Source organism: Pipistrellus kuhlii, unplaced genomic scaffold (assembly GCF_014108245.1).
Source record: "Pipistrellus kuhlii isolate mPipKuh1 unplaced genomic scaffold, mPipKuh1.p scaffold_m20_p_3, whole genome shotgun sequence".
Classification (NCBI taxonomy): Eukaryota; Metazoa; Chordata; class Mammalia; order Chiroptera; family Vespertilionidae; genus Pipistrellus; species Pipistrellus kuhlii.
Genome location: NW_023425529.1, coordinates 10,399,603 through 10,420,283, shown reverse-complemented (window position 1 = coordinate 10,420,283; position 20,681 = coordinate 10,399,603).

Below are 20,681 nucleotides of genomic sequence, written 5' to 3'. Positions count from 1 at the left end.
AAATTTGTTTGGAACTAGGAATATATTCCACACCCTGCCCAAAGCAATCATCTCCTCCTTTTGATTTATTATTGTTTAGAAATGTTTAATATTAGTTTAGTTTTGGGGGGTTCCTTGATTTTATTACAATGTTAATTTTATTAAACTAATCCATGTTTATGGGTAAAAAAGTCAAATTGTACTTCAAGGCTTTTTAAAAAATAAGCAATATCCCCCTCTCACAAGTGTCCTCACCCCTCAATTCTAACTCTCCAGAAAAACTACTTTATATTCTTTCTGCTGTTTCTTCTATATTTCTAAATAGCTCAGTATTGTAGCTATTTCTTAATATTTTAAGGCTTAGGGATTTCCTATTAACTTCTTACCAGGAAAACTGAGAATATAGCATCCTTATCAGGCCCTCTTTTTTCCTCTGCCTTCACACACAAATACACAAACTTTCCATCCCCAATTTTCCAATAGAGATATATCATAAATTTTTGTTAGAGGAAAAAAATCAGCATATCTTTTATTATATGACTTATGTAAATTCATTCACAGCCAAGTCACATAGTGTACTAAGAAAAAATTGACCTTCATATGTAACCGCTAGCTTTTCCTAGAGTTAATAATTGTCCTCCCCCTTTTTTATTTGCTTATTTTCTTAGAACCTCTTAGCAATTCTTTCATCTTTAACATCCCAATTGACTCTTCATTCTCAAGCCAAGACTCAGATTTGCAGAAGCAGGAACATTTCTGAACTTTCTTCCAACTTGATGCATTTCACATTGTACTCAGTGAGATACAATTCTTGAAAAAAAAATAATTGACTAATCTAAGAAACTAAGTTTTTAAAAGACATTTCCTGTGACGGAATGAGAACAAACCCCTTATTGCCTTCCCTGCTTTGTTGTAAAATTCTCCTATTGGTTTTCTTGTACAGAAAAGCAACTTTTTGCTTTTAAAGATAAAACTGGAAACTACTGAGAGCACGAAGAAAAGAGATTCAAAGGAAATTCCTGTTGTGTATAAAAGTATACTGTGTCTGGAAAACAGTGAGTGTGTAATAAGCATTATGAAAATACTTGAAAGGATAAAGAAATATATGACTCCATGCCTTCTGCCTCACAGCATCAGCCCTCTCGTTTCTATGAGCCAGCTGTGTGCTGATGGTATTCGCTACTTGGGTTATTTAATGACAAGTTGCCATTACCAGGTAATGGTTAAACAAAGGCAGGAGGCCCTGGGCACTTACTTAGAAAATCTTGGACCTCTCCACCAGAGCAGTCACAAGGAACAAGTTAACATCAGGAACTGGGCAAAGGTGACATCAATTCTCAAGGGGGAATTTCCCTTTGCTCTGTATCTGTTGTTGTGGCACAACTTTTCTCTGGTTTATTCATTGTTCTCTAAGATATTCCAATAAAACCAGTTGTTCTGCCCATACTCATTGAGTGGCACACATTAAATAGGAGCAGCTTCTTACATGTCAATCACGCCTCAATAAAGCGCTTCTTATAAATGACTCATTTAAAGAATAACGACTTAAAAAAAAAAAAGAATAACGTCTGACTCATTAAATAATGTGTTGATTTTAAAGCTGTTCCAAGCAACTGTTTATTCATGAATGTAAGGCCTTGGTCAAGGTGTAAACAGTGTACACTAATAAAACCCACGTGCCGTTTGTGGCCTGTTGCCTCCTGTGTGCTTTCCTTAGCTGTAATGTCATAAAGTCTGGCAATCAGATACGTTGATTCCTCGTTTTAAAGCAAAATCTCAAGGTAGTCGTCCTGAGAAACTGTATTCTAGTCCTGTAATGCCACTTTTATACAAAGCAATTTCAGAAACTCCTCTTCTAGAATTACCTTCAACACCTGGATAGGGATGCCATTTACAATACAGGTCCAGTGAAAATCTGAATTTAGTATAAGCATGGCACATGTTTACACTAAAAAAAAAAAAAAAAAAAAAAAAAAAAAAAAAAAAAAATCATCATTTATCTTAAATTCAATTTTAAATGAGCATCCTATATATTTTTTTTAATATATTTCATTGATTTTTACAGAAAGGAAGAGAGAGGGATAGAGAGTTAGAAACATCAATAAGAGAGAATCATGGGTCAGCTGCCTCTTGCACACCCCCTACTGGGGATGTGCCCTCAACCAAGGTACATGCCCTTGACCAGAATCGAACCCGGAACCTTTCAGTCCACAGGCCGAAGCTCTATCCACTGAGCCAAACTGGTTTCGGCGGCATCCTATATTTTTATTTGCTAATTCTGGCAACCCTGCACTCAGGTACTTCTAAGGAAACACCCTAACTGATGACAGTCTTCCATGGAAGGTGGTTGCGATTTTAGACTGTCTCAAGTCTTTCAGAATGAAATCTAATGCCAAGAAGGGTAATGCCACTTTTGGTTAAAACAACATGAAAGAGTAAGCAGACAGGTTTCCTGATGAGCCTTGTAAATTGGCTCTTCCAGAAGTACTTAGAGTTTTCCAAAATGGTCTTAATCAATGGCAGACTTTGAAAGAGTATTTAACCTTCCAAAATTATCAGTGAAAGTGTAGCCAGATACTGAGCAGGAATTAACAAAACAGAGCCCTGGATTTGTGAATCATTTCAAATGTTAGTATCAGATTAAAGAATTGGATTTAACTACTGAACCTTTTTCTATATTTGGCTTCATAAGTTATGGCTTGGTTTTGTCATTTGCATATGACTCTAAAGTCTGCTGTTCTTTGGGAAGACCTGTACAAAAAAAAGAATATTTATTCAGAGAAAATTAAATTAGTATACTCCCTAGTAAATTAACTTGCTCCAATAAAAATGTCAGTTATTTTTTATACTTTCCTGTCACCCCTGGTCAATAGCAAACTTCAGACTCTGTATCAGAGTCACTCTATTGGCCATCATTCTTGACAATATGTCTTTCTAGGGTAGCTATTCCATAAAAATATTAGTGCGTTGTTGGCATTTTATAATTTTATTATTGTTGTTATTTTCATAACAATACCATGATATTGGTATGGCAGAAATTATTTCCCACCCTTGCAGATGAGGTTACTGTGGTTCAGAGAGCAGGAATTATTTGTTACTAAAAAGCATCAGACAAAAGCCCATTTGTACTAAATGAATGCTTTTTCCTGTAGTTCAACGTGACTGAGAAAAAGTTACATAAACAACATTTTGAGTTTTCTTCCCAAATTGAGGATTAGAAGGTGACTCTAAAAGATCAGTAAGTTGAAAACAGTATTTTACTGGAAATGTGAAACATCCCAAAAAACATTTGTTAGTTATTGGACTTTACCCAGAAACCAAAATTCAAGGATCTTTCCAAAGTAACTGAAATATCAACCTAAATTGATGTATATTATTGATGAGAAATTGCCTGAACTTGTGGCCCCTAAAATATCACTGATATATGATAAAATATCATGGAATTAAGTTTGCAAAGGTTTCTTAAATAGGACACAAAAGGAAAAAAAGTAATAGGTTATGTTAAAATTGAGAACTTTATCAATAAACATGATTAACAATGAAAAATCTCCCATAAAGTTGGAGAAGATATTTGCAATCATTACGTTAGGAAATTACTTTTATTCAAAATATATAAAGAACTTTTACAAATCAATAAGAAAAAGACACTCAATAAAACAATATCCAGAAGAATTGCCCCAAAAAGATATTCAAATAGCTAACAAGCACATAAAAAAGTGCCCATCTTCATTAAGTCATCAGGGAATTGCAAATAAAAACCATAATGTGATATACTACTTACCCACCAGAATGGCTAAAATGAAGAAGATAAAAAGCACCAAGAGGGATTAGGGGGAGAGATCAGCCAAAGGACTTGTGTGCATGCATATGAGCCTAACCAGTGGTCACGGACAACCGGGGGGTGGGGCATTATGGGGATGAATTTGGGAAGGGAATGGGGGAATGGGGACAAATATGTGATACCTTAATAAATAAATAAATTTTAAAAAATAAAAATAAAATAATAATAATAAAATAAAACATTAGAAGGAGCTGGCGGGTGGGGGCGTGTGGGGGTGGGGTGGGGAGAAGCACCAAGACTTGGCAAAGATGAATCCTGAAGCAACCTGAATCCACATAAACCACTTGTGAGTGTGTAAATTGGTATAACTTCTTAAAAAACTGTTTGGTACTAAAACTGAATGCAAGCAACCCCTCAGACCCAGCAATTCCACTCCTATGTGTGTACCCAACAGGACTGCATGCACGTATTCACCAAAATACAAGCATTAGCATGTTCATAGCAGCACTCTAGATAGTAGCCCCAAAATGGAAATGTCCCAAATGCCCATCAATAGCAGAATGGATACATAAATTGTGATACAGTCACACAATGAAATCCTATGTAGAAATATGAATGAATAATTTATAACTAAAACAGCAATATGGATGAATCTTAGAAACATAATGTTGAGCAGAGAAGCTAAACACAAAAGAGAACATATGGTATTGTTCCCTTTATATAAAAACAGGCAAGATTAATCAATGTGGTTAGAAGTCAGGACAGTGGTTATCCTTGATGGGGGAGGGGAGTAGGAATAATGACTGAAAAGGAACATACCACAGGGCTTCTGTGGTTTGGTAGTATTTTTTTTTTATCTGGGTGCTGGTTGTAATTTTCATGCCATTTATGAAAATTCATGTATGTGCTATTATAATATGTGCAGATTATAATGTATATTATAGTTTTAACAAAAAATGTTTTTTTAATAGCTAGGATTTTAAATAGATCTAATCCATATTTACCAGAATTTCTCTCGGAGAGAAGTTCATATGTGGTTGGAAGCAATATTTTCATGAGTTGCTGGTTACAACATTATGGTAGACAGTTGCTGTTTTGCCTGCTCTTATACCTCTTGTTCTTTTGGAAACAAAATTCCAATTTTCCTTTGGATAATTATCTATTACATGATGAGGCTTTCAGATACAATGCTTTCCCCCACCCCCTCTTCCCCACCACAGGGGTATGCATGCAACTCAAGCCAACCACTCAGAGAACCTTATCCATCTAGACATAGTTATTTGTCCTAATATTGGCATATATCCCCACAAGGGTCAATCAGAATCCTTTTTAGTATATCTGAGGTCGAGGGTGCTTGGTAAACCCTCAGATTCTCAAGTATGTCAGCCAATAAACCCCATTTTCACGTAAGTTCATTAAAGTGGGTTTCTGTTGCTTGCAGTCCAGAGTTCTGACTTTAGTGGTAACGTCTCTGAAGGTATGTTCAGGTAACTTAGCTGGTTGCCAAGTTACCTTGTAAGGAGGTGGTTCTAGTTAACATTGGAACTTTGAATAGGTGGTATATGCAACCTCCACAGCTCAGTACTTACAGGAATTGATTGCTGTGGAACAAATTACCACAAACTTAGTTGGCTTAAAACCGCATATCATTATCACCTCTCATTTCTGTGGGCCAGGAATCAAGCATGGTTTAGCTTGGTCCTCTGCTTCATGGTCTGCTAGAAGGCTGCAATCAGGGTTGGGGGGGGGGGTCTCATCTGAAAGCTTGACTGGGGAATTGAACACAAATTTAAATAATGTAAGTTTGAAGGGCACCAAATTATTAGCCTGCCTGAGCCATATGTTTTGGCCTGATGTATATTAATAGCTACTATAAGTATTTATGGAGTCCAGAAAGTCAAGGAACTTGGAAATGATGCACAGAAAATCAAATTAAATCTCTAAATCAAAGTGGAAAAAAATACTCTATAGTAAAATTCCTCTGTACTCCTCAAACCTTAAGAAATAAAAGGAGTATCATGAACTCTATGGAAGTATTGCTATGAAAATACCAACAGTCAAGCATTTTATTTTTTTTCCCCATCAAGCACTTTAAATTGCCTTTATATTAGTCATCTCTTTGGGTTCCTCTGTAAGTTCTTAGAGATTCATCAGAAGAGTCAATATAAATTGGTTAAGATTACAAATATACCTTATTTAAAACTTGGGGGGGGGAATTATGTATACATAATATATGCAAATAAAATAATTATTATACTTATAATTTTTACATTTTATATAATTGCCTAGTGTTTTATATACTCTGTGTACCATATAAAACATAATATAGATAGGTGGGTAGGTAGATAGAGATATATGATACATAGATAGATAAATCACATTATTTTCCCTTTGGTTGATGAATTCTATCTTTATTTCCACATTACTTATGGTTCAAATTTCATCTTTTTGAGGTTATAGGGAAAAAATGGAGAAAGAAGACTTCTGTATCTACACTTGAGTGGTTTAGAGCAAAGGGATCTGTGCTAGTCCAACACAGAGATAAGAAAATAAAAACCTGTTGATTCATAGCCAATACAGCATGTCTAGCCAGCTCAATGCTGAAACACATTCTCAAACTCACAGTTTCAAGCTTACAAATAGGAAATGTTCCAAACTCTCATTTGTAAGCATGCTTTATTTTTTATATATATTTTATTGATTTTTTATTTATTTATTTATTTATTTTTACATATTTTATTAATTTTTTGCCCCCCCCTCCCTCCCACACATCCCCTCCCTCCCCAGAGTTTTGTGTCCATTGGTTGTACTTATATGCATGTATACAAGTCCTTCGGTTGATCTATTATCTCCTCCAGATCTTCCTCCCCTCCCCACTGTAATTTGACAGTCTGCCTGTTGCTTTACTTTCTCTATATCTGTCTCTTGGTTCATCAGTTTATAATGATTTTTATCATCCACCAATGAGTGAGGTCATGTGGTGTTTCTCCTTCATTTATTGGCTTATTTCACTCAGCATGATGTTCTCCAATTCCATCCAGGTTGCTGCAAATGATGAAAATTCCTTCTTTTTTATGGCAGCATAGTATTCCATTGTGTAGATGTACCATAGTTTTTGGATCCAATTATCTGCTGACGGACACAGCCTAGGTGTAAGCATGCTTTAAATAGTGACTACTAGTATTATCAATGAACCCTGATAAATATAAAGCTGAAAATATAGTTAGTAGCAGTTTTCCCTGTCACAGAAAATGTGTGTTTCAGGTCTGAGTCAATAGTCTAGAGATCTTGGCACTAGATCTTGGCACTAGGTTCTGTATAAGCTATTTTCAACCGGTGTGCTGAAGGAATATTTAAAACACGCATCACCTGACTATTTAGTCAGGGACACTGACCTCTTTTCCCTTAGATCAGTGTTTCCCAAAGTGTGGTACACGTACCCCCAGGGGTACGGGAAGAGTTTGGTGGAGGTATGCACTGCACCATGCTTAGCTGTGCCTAATTCTACGTTCTCATGAGTACGAGGGGTATTCAGCATTACGAAAATTATAGAAGGAGTACACATATGTCAAAAGTCTGGGAAACACTGCCTTAGATTATCAAATTAAAAAAAAAAAAAAAAGACAAAAAAAAAAAACGATGACAAGGGCCAACACAGCAATAGCCACCCAGTATGAATGAATCCAAATTTATACCTGTTGATCAGCAAAAATATATTTCTTAGAGTGCTGCAGAATTTTAGTAATTAGTTTATGTATGCCACAAAATAAAAAATAAAAAAAAGGTTAAAAATCGCTGTTCTATCTGTTGGTCCTCATGGAAAACGTGACTTATCTGAAGTTCTGGTACTTTTGTGGGAGCCTGTACATTGAGTCCTATCTCCCTTCATCAGTTGAACTCCTAATATGAAGAGAAGCTGAAGCAATAGTGGTGGCTGAGAGAGAGGGGGATGAACAAAGCACCCCACAAATCTAGGGTCTCCGTTCTCATCATAGTCTAAGTGAATGCTACCCACACAGTTAGGAATATATGAAAAGTGAAAGTGAGTCACTTTATTATAGAGACCTGTAAGAAATATTTTTCCTGTCCAGCTCTTATTCCTCACTCTTTTAGTAACTCCACACAGCTCAGGTGAGCTGACCACAATGCACCAGGGGTGCACAGATGAATCACTCGGGCCTAATAAATTAGAGTCAGAGAGATTGGTTTATGGGTGAGTATGTGGGCACAAGGCCCACTTTGTTTTTATTTTTTTATTTTTTATTTTTTTAAATATATATTATTTATTTTTTTACAGAGAGGAAGGGAGAGGGATAGAGAGCTAGAAACATTGATGAGAGAGAAACACCGACCAGCTGCCTCCTGCATACCCCCTACTGAGGATGTGCCTGCAACCAATGCACATGCCCTTGACCGGAATTGAACCTGGAACCCTTCAGTCCACAGACCGAGGCTCTATCCACTGAGCCAAACCGGTTTCGGTACAAGGCCCACTTTGAATCAATGAGAGTCAGCCCAGGAACTTATCCCAAAACAATTACAAAAGAGGCATTCTGGACTTATCAGGGGTATTACTTTGAAGATACATAACCACTATGCTATACACCTGAAACTCATATAATATTGACTATCAACCAATTGAAACAAATTAAAATAAACAGCATTACACCATTCTATCATATGCTTAAAACCTATTAAAAGTTATACTGTACAGACATGTTTGTATATGTGTGTGTGCACCCATCTATATCAATAAATCAAATCTTCAAATTCTAAAAAAAATAAAATAAAAAAAAAGTAAAAGGCATTCACTTTGGGGCTTGTAAAATGTAGAGCCAACCTGATAATTGAAGTCTCCTAGGACAGGGTTGAAGCAGCATTTGAGTAGCAAATCCCTGTGTTGTACTGAAAGCATTGCTAGTAATCAAGGAATATCCTAGGTACTTCAATTTTGTCCTCACTTGGGGTGGTTTCTGGTGTCCTTTGGATTCTCAAAAGAGCTGAGGAATGCCTTCATCTCAACAGCTGTTAAGGAGCTTGACCTTACTGTCCTGGATCTAATCTCTACTTGCCAAAGTCCTCTTCAGTGGTTTTTCCAGATGGCCAGGATGACTTATACTTTAGAATACCTGATGACCTGCTTGATATGTCTTTGTTCAGGAAATGAGTATAAAGGCCAAACTCAAGATGGTAAAATGCCATTATTCAAGAAAGAATTTTCCAACAGAGTTCCCCAAAATAAAATGGATGTATAGTCAAGTCCCATGTCACTGGAGATGTTCTGTACCAGTAAGATTCAACAAGGCTAAGTAAATTGCCCAAGATCACACAGCTGGTAAGGGACAATGCCAAACAATAACCAAATCTGTCTGTTTCCAACAGCCATGCTCCTCCCACCATGCCAAGCTACACTGTTTTGTTTTTTTTTCTAGTATCCCTATACAGATGGATTGGCAATGACATTTGGCTTTCCCCTGTCTTTCATTCTCCTTCAATAATCAGAGGTGTGTATTTTCAAAAAGGATACCACACTTGTGACCACAGAGCAATATGGACTAAATTACACATAGAAGGACTTATCTAGAATCATGCCGAAGTCAAAGCATAATATCACAGTATGTTTCTTTATTGGTAAAATGAAGCATGTCCTAAAGAATCAGGCTCCATTTTTTTATGTTTGACTTCTGATAGCTTTTAAGCCTCACCCCTTCCTCTTGCCCCTTCTGCCCCACATCTGGACAGCTAATTAGAAAGTCTGGGTACTCCCTTCATTTGTGCTGATGAGAAGTTCAAACCATGTGTGGGAATCCTCACCCTGGTGTCTGTCTCTCTCTCTCTCTCTCTCTCTCTCTCTCTCTCTCTCTCTCTCTCTCTCTCTCTCTCTCTCACACACACACACACACACACACACACACTGTCATTTCCTCAAGTCATTTTTTTTTCATCTGCTTGGAAGCCATCAGCTCTCCCCAGAAAGCCTCATTATGTGAGTAATAAGCCTTTTAATACCCTCTTGTTATGTTTGTGGCTTCATCAGCCTTGATATGCCAACCAAATTTTGGCTGGGGATCCTTCTTGTTTCTAAGGAGTGGTCACAACAATGGAAATAATACTATCTCTAAGGATTATTGGAAGAATGAGAGGTAATGCAATAAAGTACAGTACTTAACAATCACATAGTAGGTGCTCACTAGCCTGTGATAAAGTGGAAATGAGTTAATAATTATAGAACCACTTAGAACAGTACCTAGCAAATATTGTTTTCCTTTTTATTTATTAAATTTAGTAGGGTGATGACATTGGTCAACATGAACATATAGGTTTCAGGTATGGGTTTCTGTTATAAGATCTGTATATTACAATGTGTTTAAGTGCTTTGTAAGTATTTGAAGCTCAGAAGAAGTCTTAATAGAAACGAAGCATGGCAACTTGGACATATTTACAATATATACTCTCTCTCATGCAAGTTTAATATGCATTTAATATAACTCTCCTATAAGCATGTGCTTGCACTAACCTGTGATCTTTCATCAAGTGAATATCTGCAGCCCTTGAAGTGAAATGCCTATGAACTTCAGGGAGAGATGAGAGACCTGAGTTGCCTCAAGGAGAACTACCAAGACCTATACTGAAGAATAGTCTGACAGCTACAGACAACTTGGAAGACCTCTCAGAGGAACAGAGCTCAAGGGCAAAAGCATCATCAAGATCTTAAGCTGATGTTTGGAAGTCAATTTAACATTCCCAACCTTAACCCCATGGGATGGTAAATACCTCTATAAAAGATTTCCTCCCAAAACAGTAGGCAATATTAGGACTATGATGGGCCAATGGTCCCTTATTCCCATTGACTTTGAAAATACACTTATTTTATTTTTCTTCCTTTTTAGAGATAGAAAGAGGACAAGACATTGTGTTTTTAACTGGAAAATCTCTGCCACACACATGAAATCTCTAAAGTGTATGGAAGACTAGATCTTCCAATTTTATGACTGGTATTTCTAACCAAAAACTTGGGTTTGCATGCAGCAAATGTCAAAATCATGAGAAGTTTCTCCTCTGATAAAATGTTTTGCAATGGGTGGGTGATCTATATTAGGAAAGATAATTTTAGGTAATGGCATTAAAATATATCAAATTATATGGGGGGAAAGTTACTCCTCTTAAAATTTATTGTTTCTGATTATACCCTCAGTAAATTCTCAGTTGCTGTTGGTCTTCTAGCAGCCCTATAAACAGGGAGAATGCCTTCAACAGAATGGTGGTAGCAGAGGGGAGGGGATGTGGGAGATGGTGGAAAAGGGCAAAGTGGGGGGGGGGTAAATAGGATGAAAAGAGACTTGACTTTGGGCAGTGTGCAGATGATGTTTCAGTGAGTTGTACACTTGAAACCTACATGGTTTTCTTAACCAATGTCACCCCAATAAATTCAATTTTTTAAAATAATTAAAAGGAATATCAGGAAAGAGGTTTAGTTGGATTTTTTTTTCTAATATTTTCTTTGTTCTCTTTATATTTACTTTTATAGGTACATTCAATGTTTAGCAAATAGTGCCTGTTTCCAATTTGATGGTATGATAGAAAGTCCTTTTTCAAAAAAAATTAATTTTAAGAAAGTGATTTGATTTAAAAAATCAATTTAATACTAGTACAGGTAACAGAAAAATCTTCAAACACTGGGATGGTAATTCAGAATGATGAAGCTTTGGGAATCACTGACATAATGTATATTTAAATTACAAGGCACAAACAATTTCCAGAAGATGATATCTCTCTTTAGTTCACCTCAATTCTAAATCCTGACCTGAAAAACCTAAGCAGTGTAGGGAGGGGTGAAATCTGATATGCCAATATGCTCCTGCCTGTACCCCACTTTTTCTCTCCCACTCTATTCAACTTTCCAATATGCATGTGTCATCTTCAACTGTTCTTCAATGCCATAGTTTCACCAGGAGAAGACAGGGGAGTCCAGTTTTATGGGTAATAAAAATAAGCTCAATTTAATCATTTTAATTCAAAAGTTATTTTCATCAAATCCACAGAGGTATCTAATCAACACTGCTGAAAACATCTTCAACTTCAAAGGACTGTAACAAATTAGTTAGCTTTGTGGTTATCAGATGTTAGTAAGTATAAAATAAGTTATTTGGAATAGAAATGGATTTGTCTTCAACTGAAATCAAGGTAAATGCACTTTGAAATGACAATGAGTTTTAGCAAAACATAGATAGTAGATAGATGATAGATAGATAGATAGGGAAATAAACAAGTATACACATAACATGTATATATTCAAATCATTCAACATATGGAGCAATTACTATAGACAAGACAGTGTGCTACTTGCTGCAGTGGAAGCACAGATAAGTAAAGATCTTGTCTAGTCCAGGTTCCCCAAAAGACGACATATATAAACTCCCTGGCACAGAGCAAGTACTAAATTCTAGTAAATATTAGTTCTCTTACTTCACTGTCTCCCTAGGCATCCAGGATATCATGTGCTATTTGAATAAACAATAAACTAAAAGTGTCACTTAGTAAATTGCCAATACTGTGTGACCTGTTAGTAGTCTAACTGGGTGATGATGATAATAGCTAACACTTACATAGTTTCTTATAGTAGGCACTGTTCTAAGTACCTAAAGTTATTTCAATTTTTTTCTCTTGCAACAACCTTATGAGGTAGCTATAATTATTAACAGGAACAATTATTTTATACATACTGTACAAAAGGAAAAATAGAGACTTGTATAGTCTAAGGCACTTGCCCAAGATTGTCCAGTAATATGAAGCTAAATTCAAGCCTAGGATGTCTGACTCTGGAGTCAGTGGCCCTAACCACTGAACATACTGCCCCACAGAAAAATGGAAATAAGTTTCCACTCATACTATATCCTTCTTATGTTCATACTTGAACATATGAATAGCCTCGTGTGTTTTAGTAATGGGATGAGATTTTAACTACATTCACAAAGACTACATTTACCTGCAATTTTAAACTTGTCTCCCATTACCAAATGACATCTTCTGTAGTATATTTTGAATTAATATTTTATAAGTACTAAATGTGAGAACTCCATTCCTGGTTTGTTAATGGTTGCCTTCCATCTGTGTGTCCTTATGTGTGGACAGAGCTCACTCTTTTCTATTTCTCTTCTTATAAGGACATTAACCCCATGTGGGGGCTCCACGCTCATGACTTCATCTAAGCCCAGTTACCTCTAAAGGCTACCTCATAACATTGTATATATTAACAGGAACAAAATAATTGTTCCTGTTAATAATTATAGCTACCTCATAAGGTTGTTGCAAGAGAAAAAATTGAAATAACTTTAGGTACTTAGAACAGTGCCTACTATAAGAAACTATGTAAGTGTTAGCTATTATCATCATCACCCAGTTAGACTACTAACAGGTCACACAGTATTGGAAATTTACTAAGTGACACTTTTAGTTTATTGTTTATTCAAATAGCACATGATATCCTGGATGCCTAGGGAGACAGTGAAGTAAGAGAACTAATGTCATTTCAAATGGAGTTCTCACATTTAGTTCTCACATTTATAAATCCCTGCTCAATATTTGTGGAATGATGAAGCAATCTCTGGAGCATAGGCTTTTTAAAAATAGTTGGATCAAGCCCTGATTGTTTTGGCTCCATGATAGAGCATCGGCCTGCGGACTGAGGGGTTCCAGGTTCAATTCTAGTCAAGGGCAAGTACCTTGGTTGTGGGTATATCCCCAGGTACGTGTGCAAGAGGCAGCTGATCGTGGAGGAAGCACAATCTGAAACTCTGGACTCTTTTCTTCCTAGTTAGTACCAGGAAACTTAAACATATACAGTCCCTTTCAAGTGAATTACGAAGAGAAACCTCACAGGTCAAACTGAATAATAGCTTGTAAACACCTTCACATAACAACCCATGAGAATGTATGAACCAGACTTTGATTTGAGGTCTTACTACGAAGAATAATCATGTATTTAATGTAATGTACAGAAGACCCCAGACTGTCTTCTTGAGTACAATTAACTCTGAACAGGACAGAGCTAACTCAGAGCCATGGAGAAAGAAGCTCATTCTTTCTAATAGTACTGTTTCTTGAAGCTCCCACCTGATCCAAAAGGGAAAAAGTACAAACACGTGATTTCTTGATGTGTAGGTTTTCTTAAACATAAATTTGTGAATATTTAGTTGTGAATATTTAATTAGGTAATTTGTAAACTAAATATGATATGAAGAACAAATTGTGTTATTTAAAACGTAATTGAAGTACTTATAAAATATTAATTCAAAATATACTACAGAAGATGTCATTTGGTAATGGGAGACAAGTTTAAAATTGCAGGTAAATGTAGTCTTTTTGAATGTGGTTAAAATCTCATCCCTCCTATATTCCTTTCTCAGTTACTGGCTTCATTTGGAAGCCCAGGTGATGAAATTAGAATAGTGTCTCTCTCCCCCACCTTTTCCAAATCATATTTTCTCTAACAGAGAAATTGATAGAAACCCTACCCATTGAAGAGACATCCTAAAATAAGACTCAGAGATGTCCCAACAAATACATGATGAGCTCATGTTCAAACCCTGCTGTGTTGACTCCAAAGCCCATGGATTTTTCACACTACTATTGTGAGGAATAAGGGCAGGATAAAAAAAAACAAAACACTAATATATGGAAAATTTTCTAAGTGCCAGCCCAGTGTTAGACATCTTAAATGGTTCACAAGATCTAATTCTCCCAACAACTCTACAAAGGAAATGTAAGCTCAAGAGCAATCCTCAAGCCATTCCACCAAAATGCCCTTAGCTGTGAACAGAAGCTACAAACAAGAAATATTTGTGTGGCCTCGTGTTTCTTCTATAATTTCATTAAAAATTGGGGCTTCAATCCCATACAATGTTTAATATTTGTTTTAATTTTTAAAAATGATGTTCTTTCCCCATTAAATCTTCAAGTGAAATTGACATTCCAGAAGAATAGTCTTCATTTGTGTTGTGGCTTTCTTTACCTTGCTTCTGAAACATCACCAAGTGTTAGGAGTAATCAGCAGTTATAAATGAACCTATCCTATGTCAGCAAACAGCAAGATGTAAGTTGCATGGGAAGAGAAACCTTGCCTGTCTTATTTACCACACTATCCTTAGCACATAGGCTTAGGATAGGAGCTCAATATTTGTGGAATGATGAAGCAATCTCTGGAGCATAGGCTTTTTAAAAATAGTTGGATCAAGCCCTGATTGTTTTGGCTCAATGATAGAGCATCGGCCTGCGGACTGAGGGGTTCCAGGTTCAATTCTAGTCAAGGGCAAGTACCTTGGTTGTGGATATATCCCCAGGTATGTGTGCAAGAGGCAGCTGATCGATGTTTTTCTCTCATCCTTCTCCCTTCCTCTCTGTAAAAAAAAAAATCAATAAAATATATATTTTTTAAAATAGTTGGATCAAGCCATAGCTGGTTTGGCTCCGTGGATCGAGTCAGCCTGTGGACTGAAGAACCCCTGGTTTGATTCCAGTCAAGGGCACATACCCAGGTTGTGGGCTCTATTGCTAGTAGGGGGTGTGCAAGAGGCAGCCAATCAATGATTCTCTCTCATCATTGATGTTTCTATCACTCTCTTCCTCTCCTTTCCTTTCTGACATTAATAAAAATATTAAATTTAAAAAATGGATCACTCTCTTAATTGCTATCTCCATTTGAAAAATTAATAAACAATCTGTACAACTGTATTATCTCTATGGTTGTGTAGAGATAAGTCAAGATTAGTCTAAAGCTTGCCCAAATTAGGGATTTAGCCTCTCTCTTACCAAGACTTTATTTTTATTATTGTTTTCTTTCAACTGAGGAAACAAGAAATAGCAGATGAACCACTAGGCTCCACCCTACTTTGGTTCCCTATGACATGTTTCACTAAGTACTATACTAGTACAAATAGCTGTTCTGCTGCCATCTCTCAGCCAGGCATGAGATTTCTCAACCACCCACACAGTAGCACTGTTGTCTGTCTGAGTCAATCCAGTTATTATTTTTTTTTTCCCTAACAAGATGGATCATTGAGGATAGAGGTATTTTGCCCCCTTTTATTACTATCTCCTTTAGGGAAGAAGTTATGGGCCTATAACAATATCTGTTATGATCTGAATGTGTGCGTCCCCTTCCAAAGTTCACATGGGGAAGCTGCTAACATCCGATGTGATGTTATGAGGAGTTGGGCCTTTAGAGGTAACTGGGCTTAGATGAAGTCATGAGCGTGGAGCCCCCACATGGGGTTAATGTCCTTATAAGAAGAGAAATAGAACAGAGTGAGCTCTGTCCACACATAAGGACACACAGATGGAAGGCAACCATTAGCAAACCAGGAATGGAGTTCTCACTGGGAACCAAATCGGCTGGCACCCTCATCTTGGACTTCCATCCTCCAGAACTATGAGAAGATAAGTGTCTGTTGTTCAAGCTATCCAGTCTATAGTACCTATACTAATAAAAGAGTAATATGCTAATTAGGCTGGACATCTTCAGGACATCCTTTCTGACAGGTCCGGGTGAAGCTGCTTGGGGTCCCGGGTGCCTGGGCCAGCCAGAGGGAGAGAAGCCCAGGTCCCAGGTACCTGTGGCTGGCTGGAGGAGGGAAGCCTGGGTTCAGTGGGTGGGTGCTGAGGCAGAGGCGGTTAGGGGTGATCAGGTCAGCAGGCAGAGGGATTAGGGGCGATCAGACATTCGAGTGGTTAGGAGTCAGTGGGCCCAGATTGCAAGAGGGATGTACAACTGCTGGTTTAGGCCTGATCCCACAGGGCCTAAATCAGCAGTTGGACACCCCCCCACCCCTGAGAGGTCCTCGATTGCGAGAGGGTGCAGACCAAGCTGAGGGACCCACCCTTTCCGTGCACAAATTTTGTGCACTGTTCCTCTAGTTTTGTTGTAAGAGCCCAAATTATGACAATATCCAACCATAAGTCTCTTTTTAGCTTGTTTTGAATACAAAGGGATAAATTTCTTTCTATTTTTATATACAACTATTAAAAGAAAACAAGTATGATTTCTAAACAGAGACTTCAAGAAGGAGGTATGTAGACGTTACTTGTTTTCTTTCCTTAAACCAGCTAAGTGGCCTTTCTCTGGGAAAAGGGCACCAAAATGTGTATATAACTTACTTAATAACAAGAGACAATTGTCATAGTATGTTAATCTCAAATGCTTGCCATGACAAGGAAAAATTGTTACCAGGCCTTGTCATGAAAGATTTTCCCAAGGGTTTCCTATAATAATGACCCATAGTATTTTTTAAAAGCAGGTTATAAAATAATATGCATTCTATAACTATAGTTTAGTTATAACTATATGTATAGCCATAAAAATGTTCTGGAAGGATATACTCAAGGATGTTGATGGGAATTACAACTATATATTGAAATTATGTATAATTTTTTTATTTTTGCTTATCTAAATATTTTAATTCTTGTGCTACAAAAAGTATGCTTTTGCAACAAGAATTTTGTAATAAAATGATTCAACTACTAACATAATACAAGATTCCGAAAAGCTACATACACAGTTTCTGAGAATACCAAACTTGCACTTAGTTTATGCTTTCAGAAAGGAGCAAGAAAATGAACAGTTATTAAGTATTTGCTATGTTTCAGCAATTCTGCAAGCTTACTGGTACTGTTTCCATTTTTATAAGGGAAACTTGAGGTTCAAGGGGGTTCCATGATTAGTGTAAATCATAGACCCAGTACAAGACGGAGCCGTGATTAAACCAGATTCGTCTGATCCACAAGGCCACTCTCTCAACTTGACTGGACAGTTTATAGAAAGTGCAGAGACCTGGTTTTACTCATCACCATGCATGGCGCCTGTATACAATAAATAGGCTGTCAATAATGGCTGCATCTCAGTTGCCTCTGAGCCAAATTCCTTTCTTATTGCTCAGGGAAGAAGCACCAGGTCAGGCTCACTCACCCAGTAAAGACAATGTCTCCGATTCTTGTTACAACTTCACTGCATCTTTTAAGACTAATCATGGCTTACATTCTTTCTGCTTGAGGTGAAAGCCCATTATTAGAGTGATTTAGAGCCCTTTGATAATTCTGAAATACACATGCTCTTAAGGGAAGCACCTCTACACCATGGTCCACTGACAATTGGCCTCTTATTTTAACAACTGGCACATCACAACGTTGCCTCAATAGTCCTTTGTTTTCCTGTCCTGCCGACTGCTTTGTTAAGTATTAATATAACTTTGATTCCCATCACACCGAGAAGCTTTGGACAAGTTGTTTATGATCTCTCCCTGCTGTCACATTGCTTCCATGAAGAACTTAATTGCCAAACTTTGTTTTCCCATCATTAAAATGGACACAGCAGAGCACCGCATGCTGTAGCTCATAGAATCCATTTGGCAGTTTCAAGTGAAGAATTACTGGCAAGGGGTCAGTGTTTTAGGTGGAAGAGAACCAAACTCAGACCAAAACATGAATGAGTGCTGACATTTAGGGAGTGGAGCAAAATTCTATGGGCTGTGTGGTGATGGAGGGAAAGTACCTGTATGACATCAAGGACTATTTATGGAGCTCTTAGAATGGGCATGATGTTGGGCTGAACGCTTTACACATGTTATGTGACTCATTCCCACAAGCAGGAGCCGATCCAAGTTGTATGAAGCTGGGAAAACTACACTTTGGGATGGAGTCTCTTAGTTACAACATTAAAAATATAACATGTCTAAGCACCCTCCTCCCCTCTCACCCCCAAATAACGGTATCCTGATGCCTCAAGTCCTTAGCTTCATGGTAAACCCATAAACCCTCACAAGTATGCATTATCCAGTATACGTATAAAAACGTTCAACTAGGTTAAGAAACTTTGTCGGTCACAAAGCTACCAAGTGGCAGAGGAAAGATTCTATCTACCAAGCTCCCAAAATCCTTTTAAAAATGCCCAAAGCCCCCAATAGGCAATCCATGAGGACAAACTCCCATGAAAAAAGCAGTGTGACATCTTTATGTGGCTCTGAGAGTTTCTGGGCAGGGTCCAGCCCTGTCAGAACCTGCAGGGCTTGGGCATGTGGAGTCCTGCCAGGATCTTTGCAGGAATGTGTACCTTTCAGATCCACAGACTCCGTAAGAAAAGCCACTGTTGAGGGAGAGAGAAAGACAGGTTTTAATGACTTTGCTCTTTGCATCTACAAACTGAAAAGCAGGGAAGGAAAAAAAATGATTTTTAGGACACACATGGTTAATTTTGCCCAGCCTTGGATAAGGAGATATCACTGTTCAAAGCTGAATGCTGCGATGTGCTGGTAATTAGCATGTAGAGCAGAAGGAGGCCTGTTTTGTAGCATTTGCTAATTCCTATGGTGTCAATATTCCCATATTGATAAGATATGTGTTTCAAATGACCAATGGTCGTCTGGCTTGCAAATTTCCTGAACGCTGGGCAATCAAGCTCTTCCAAGCAGGTACAGCTGCTCCAGCACACCGTTCGCTGCATGTTGGACTTGGCCTTTGTGGTCATGGCCTCAAGATTTTTATGAGGATCATTCTTAAAACTCAGAGGCAAATATTCTTGGCCCTGAAATCTTGTTGTTCTGTGGAAAAAGGACTTGAGATAAATTATAAAGTCTCAAGAATGTTAGGGAAATGAGTTAGGAGTTCTGTATGGCCCACCATGACTCATTATAAAATCTTTTCAACATGTACTCAAATACTGATACAGATACGAGCCCACAGTCCCCTTCTTTTCCTAGTCGTTGTACCTACTGACCTCCCCACCAGCTGCTAAAGCTTCTGCTATCTGCACCCCTCACCTATAAATAACTACAACAGTCAATGGCACATATCAAACCTCCTCATCTTACAGATAGGCAACTGAGGCCCAAGAAAAATTACAAAGGCCATATAAAATTTTAAATACTAACAGTGGGGTAAAACTTAAGTCTTCTGACCTTCTATAATCCTTTCTTAACACCTTGATGTTTAAGCAATTAAGCCTTACAACAAACATTTCATGATGATATCTTTGAACTCTACCATATCTTCCAGATTAATTTTATAACAACATCAGGAAAGTGATAATTTGGCTGCTTGGGGCCTTGACTCATTTCCTCTGCCTTGTTCACTTTTCTGAAGCTATAAACACCCAACCCTGTACAGCTAAGCTTAGGGCTGCCCAACTCAAAGATTGGTTAGATTCTATACACACACACACACACACACACACACACACACACACACACACACAAAAAGAGCCTGGGACAGCAGCTCATAGAGAGGTAGTTTATTTTGGGACATAGTCCAAGGAAAGGCAACACAGGTGTGTTATCAAACTGAGCAACTAGGACTTTCCCCACTGGGACCCCAGGAGGAGTCTTATAGAGTGTCTTTCAAAATTAGTGGATTCCTACAATGTGGTATTTTCAATGTGAAAACCAGGGAAGTCCTGGGAAAACTAGAACAAGTTGGTCACCCAATCAGAGTCATCTGCCCACCAGCCAGGAGAGAGAAATGTTTACGCACTAGCTCCCGTGCTTCAGTGGTAAAGTTGCCCCAGGGCAGTCAGTAGTCGAAAAACTCAGTCAACAGAACCAAATATCAACAGTACAATGATTGAAATTTCTTTTGAGAGCCAAATTTTTTAAACTTAAACTTCTTCTAACGCCACTTCTTCAAAATAGACTCACCCAGGCCGTGGTATTTTGTGGCAGAGCCACACTCAAAGGGCCAAAGAGCCGCATGTGGCTCACGAGCCGCAGTTTGCTGATCACTGCCCCAGGAGATGCCAATTTTCTCACACTTGCATGTTTGCACATGTGAGACTCAAAGCACATTTCTTCATGTGTCCAAAGAACTGGCATGAAAGTAGTCCCTGAGTAGAATGAGATGCAGGGCACCTGAGGAGAGGGACTGACGGCTGGTACTGCAG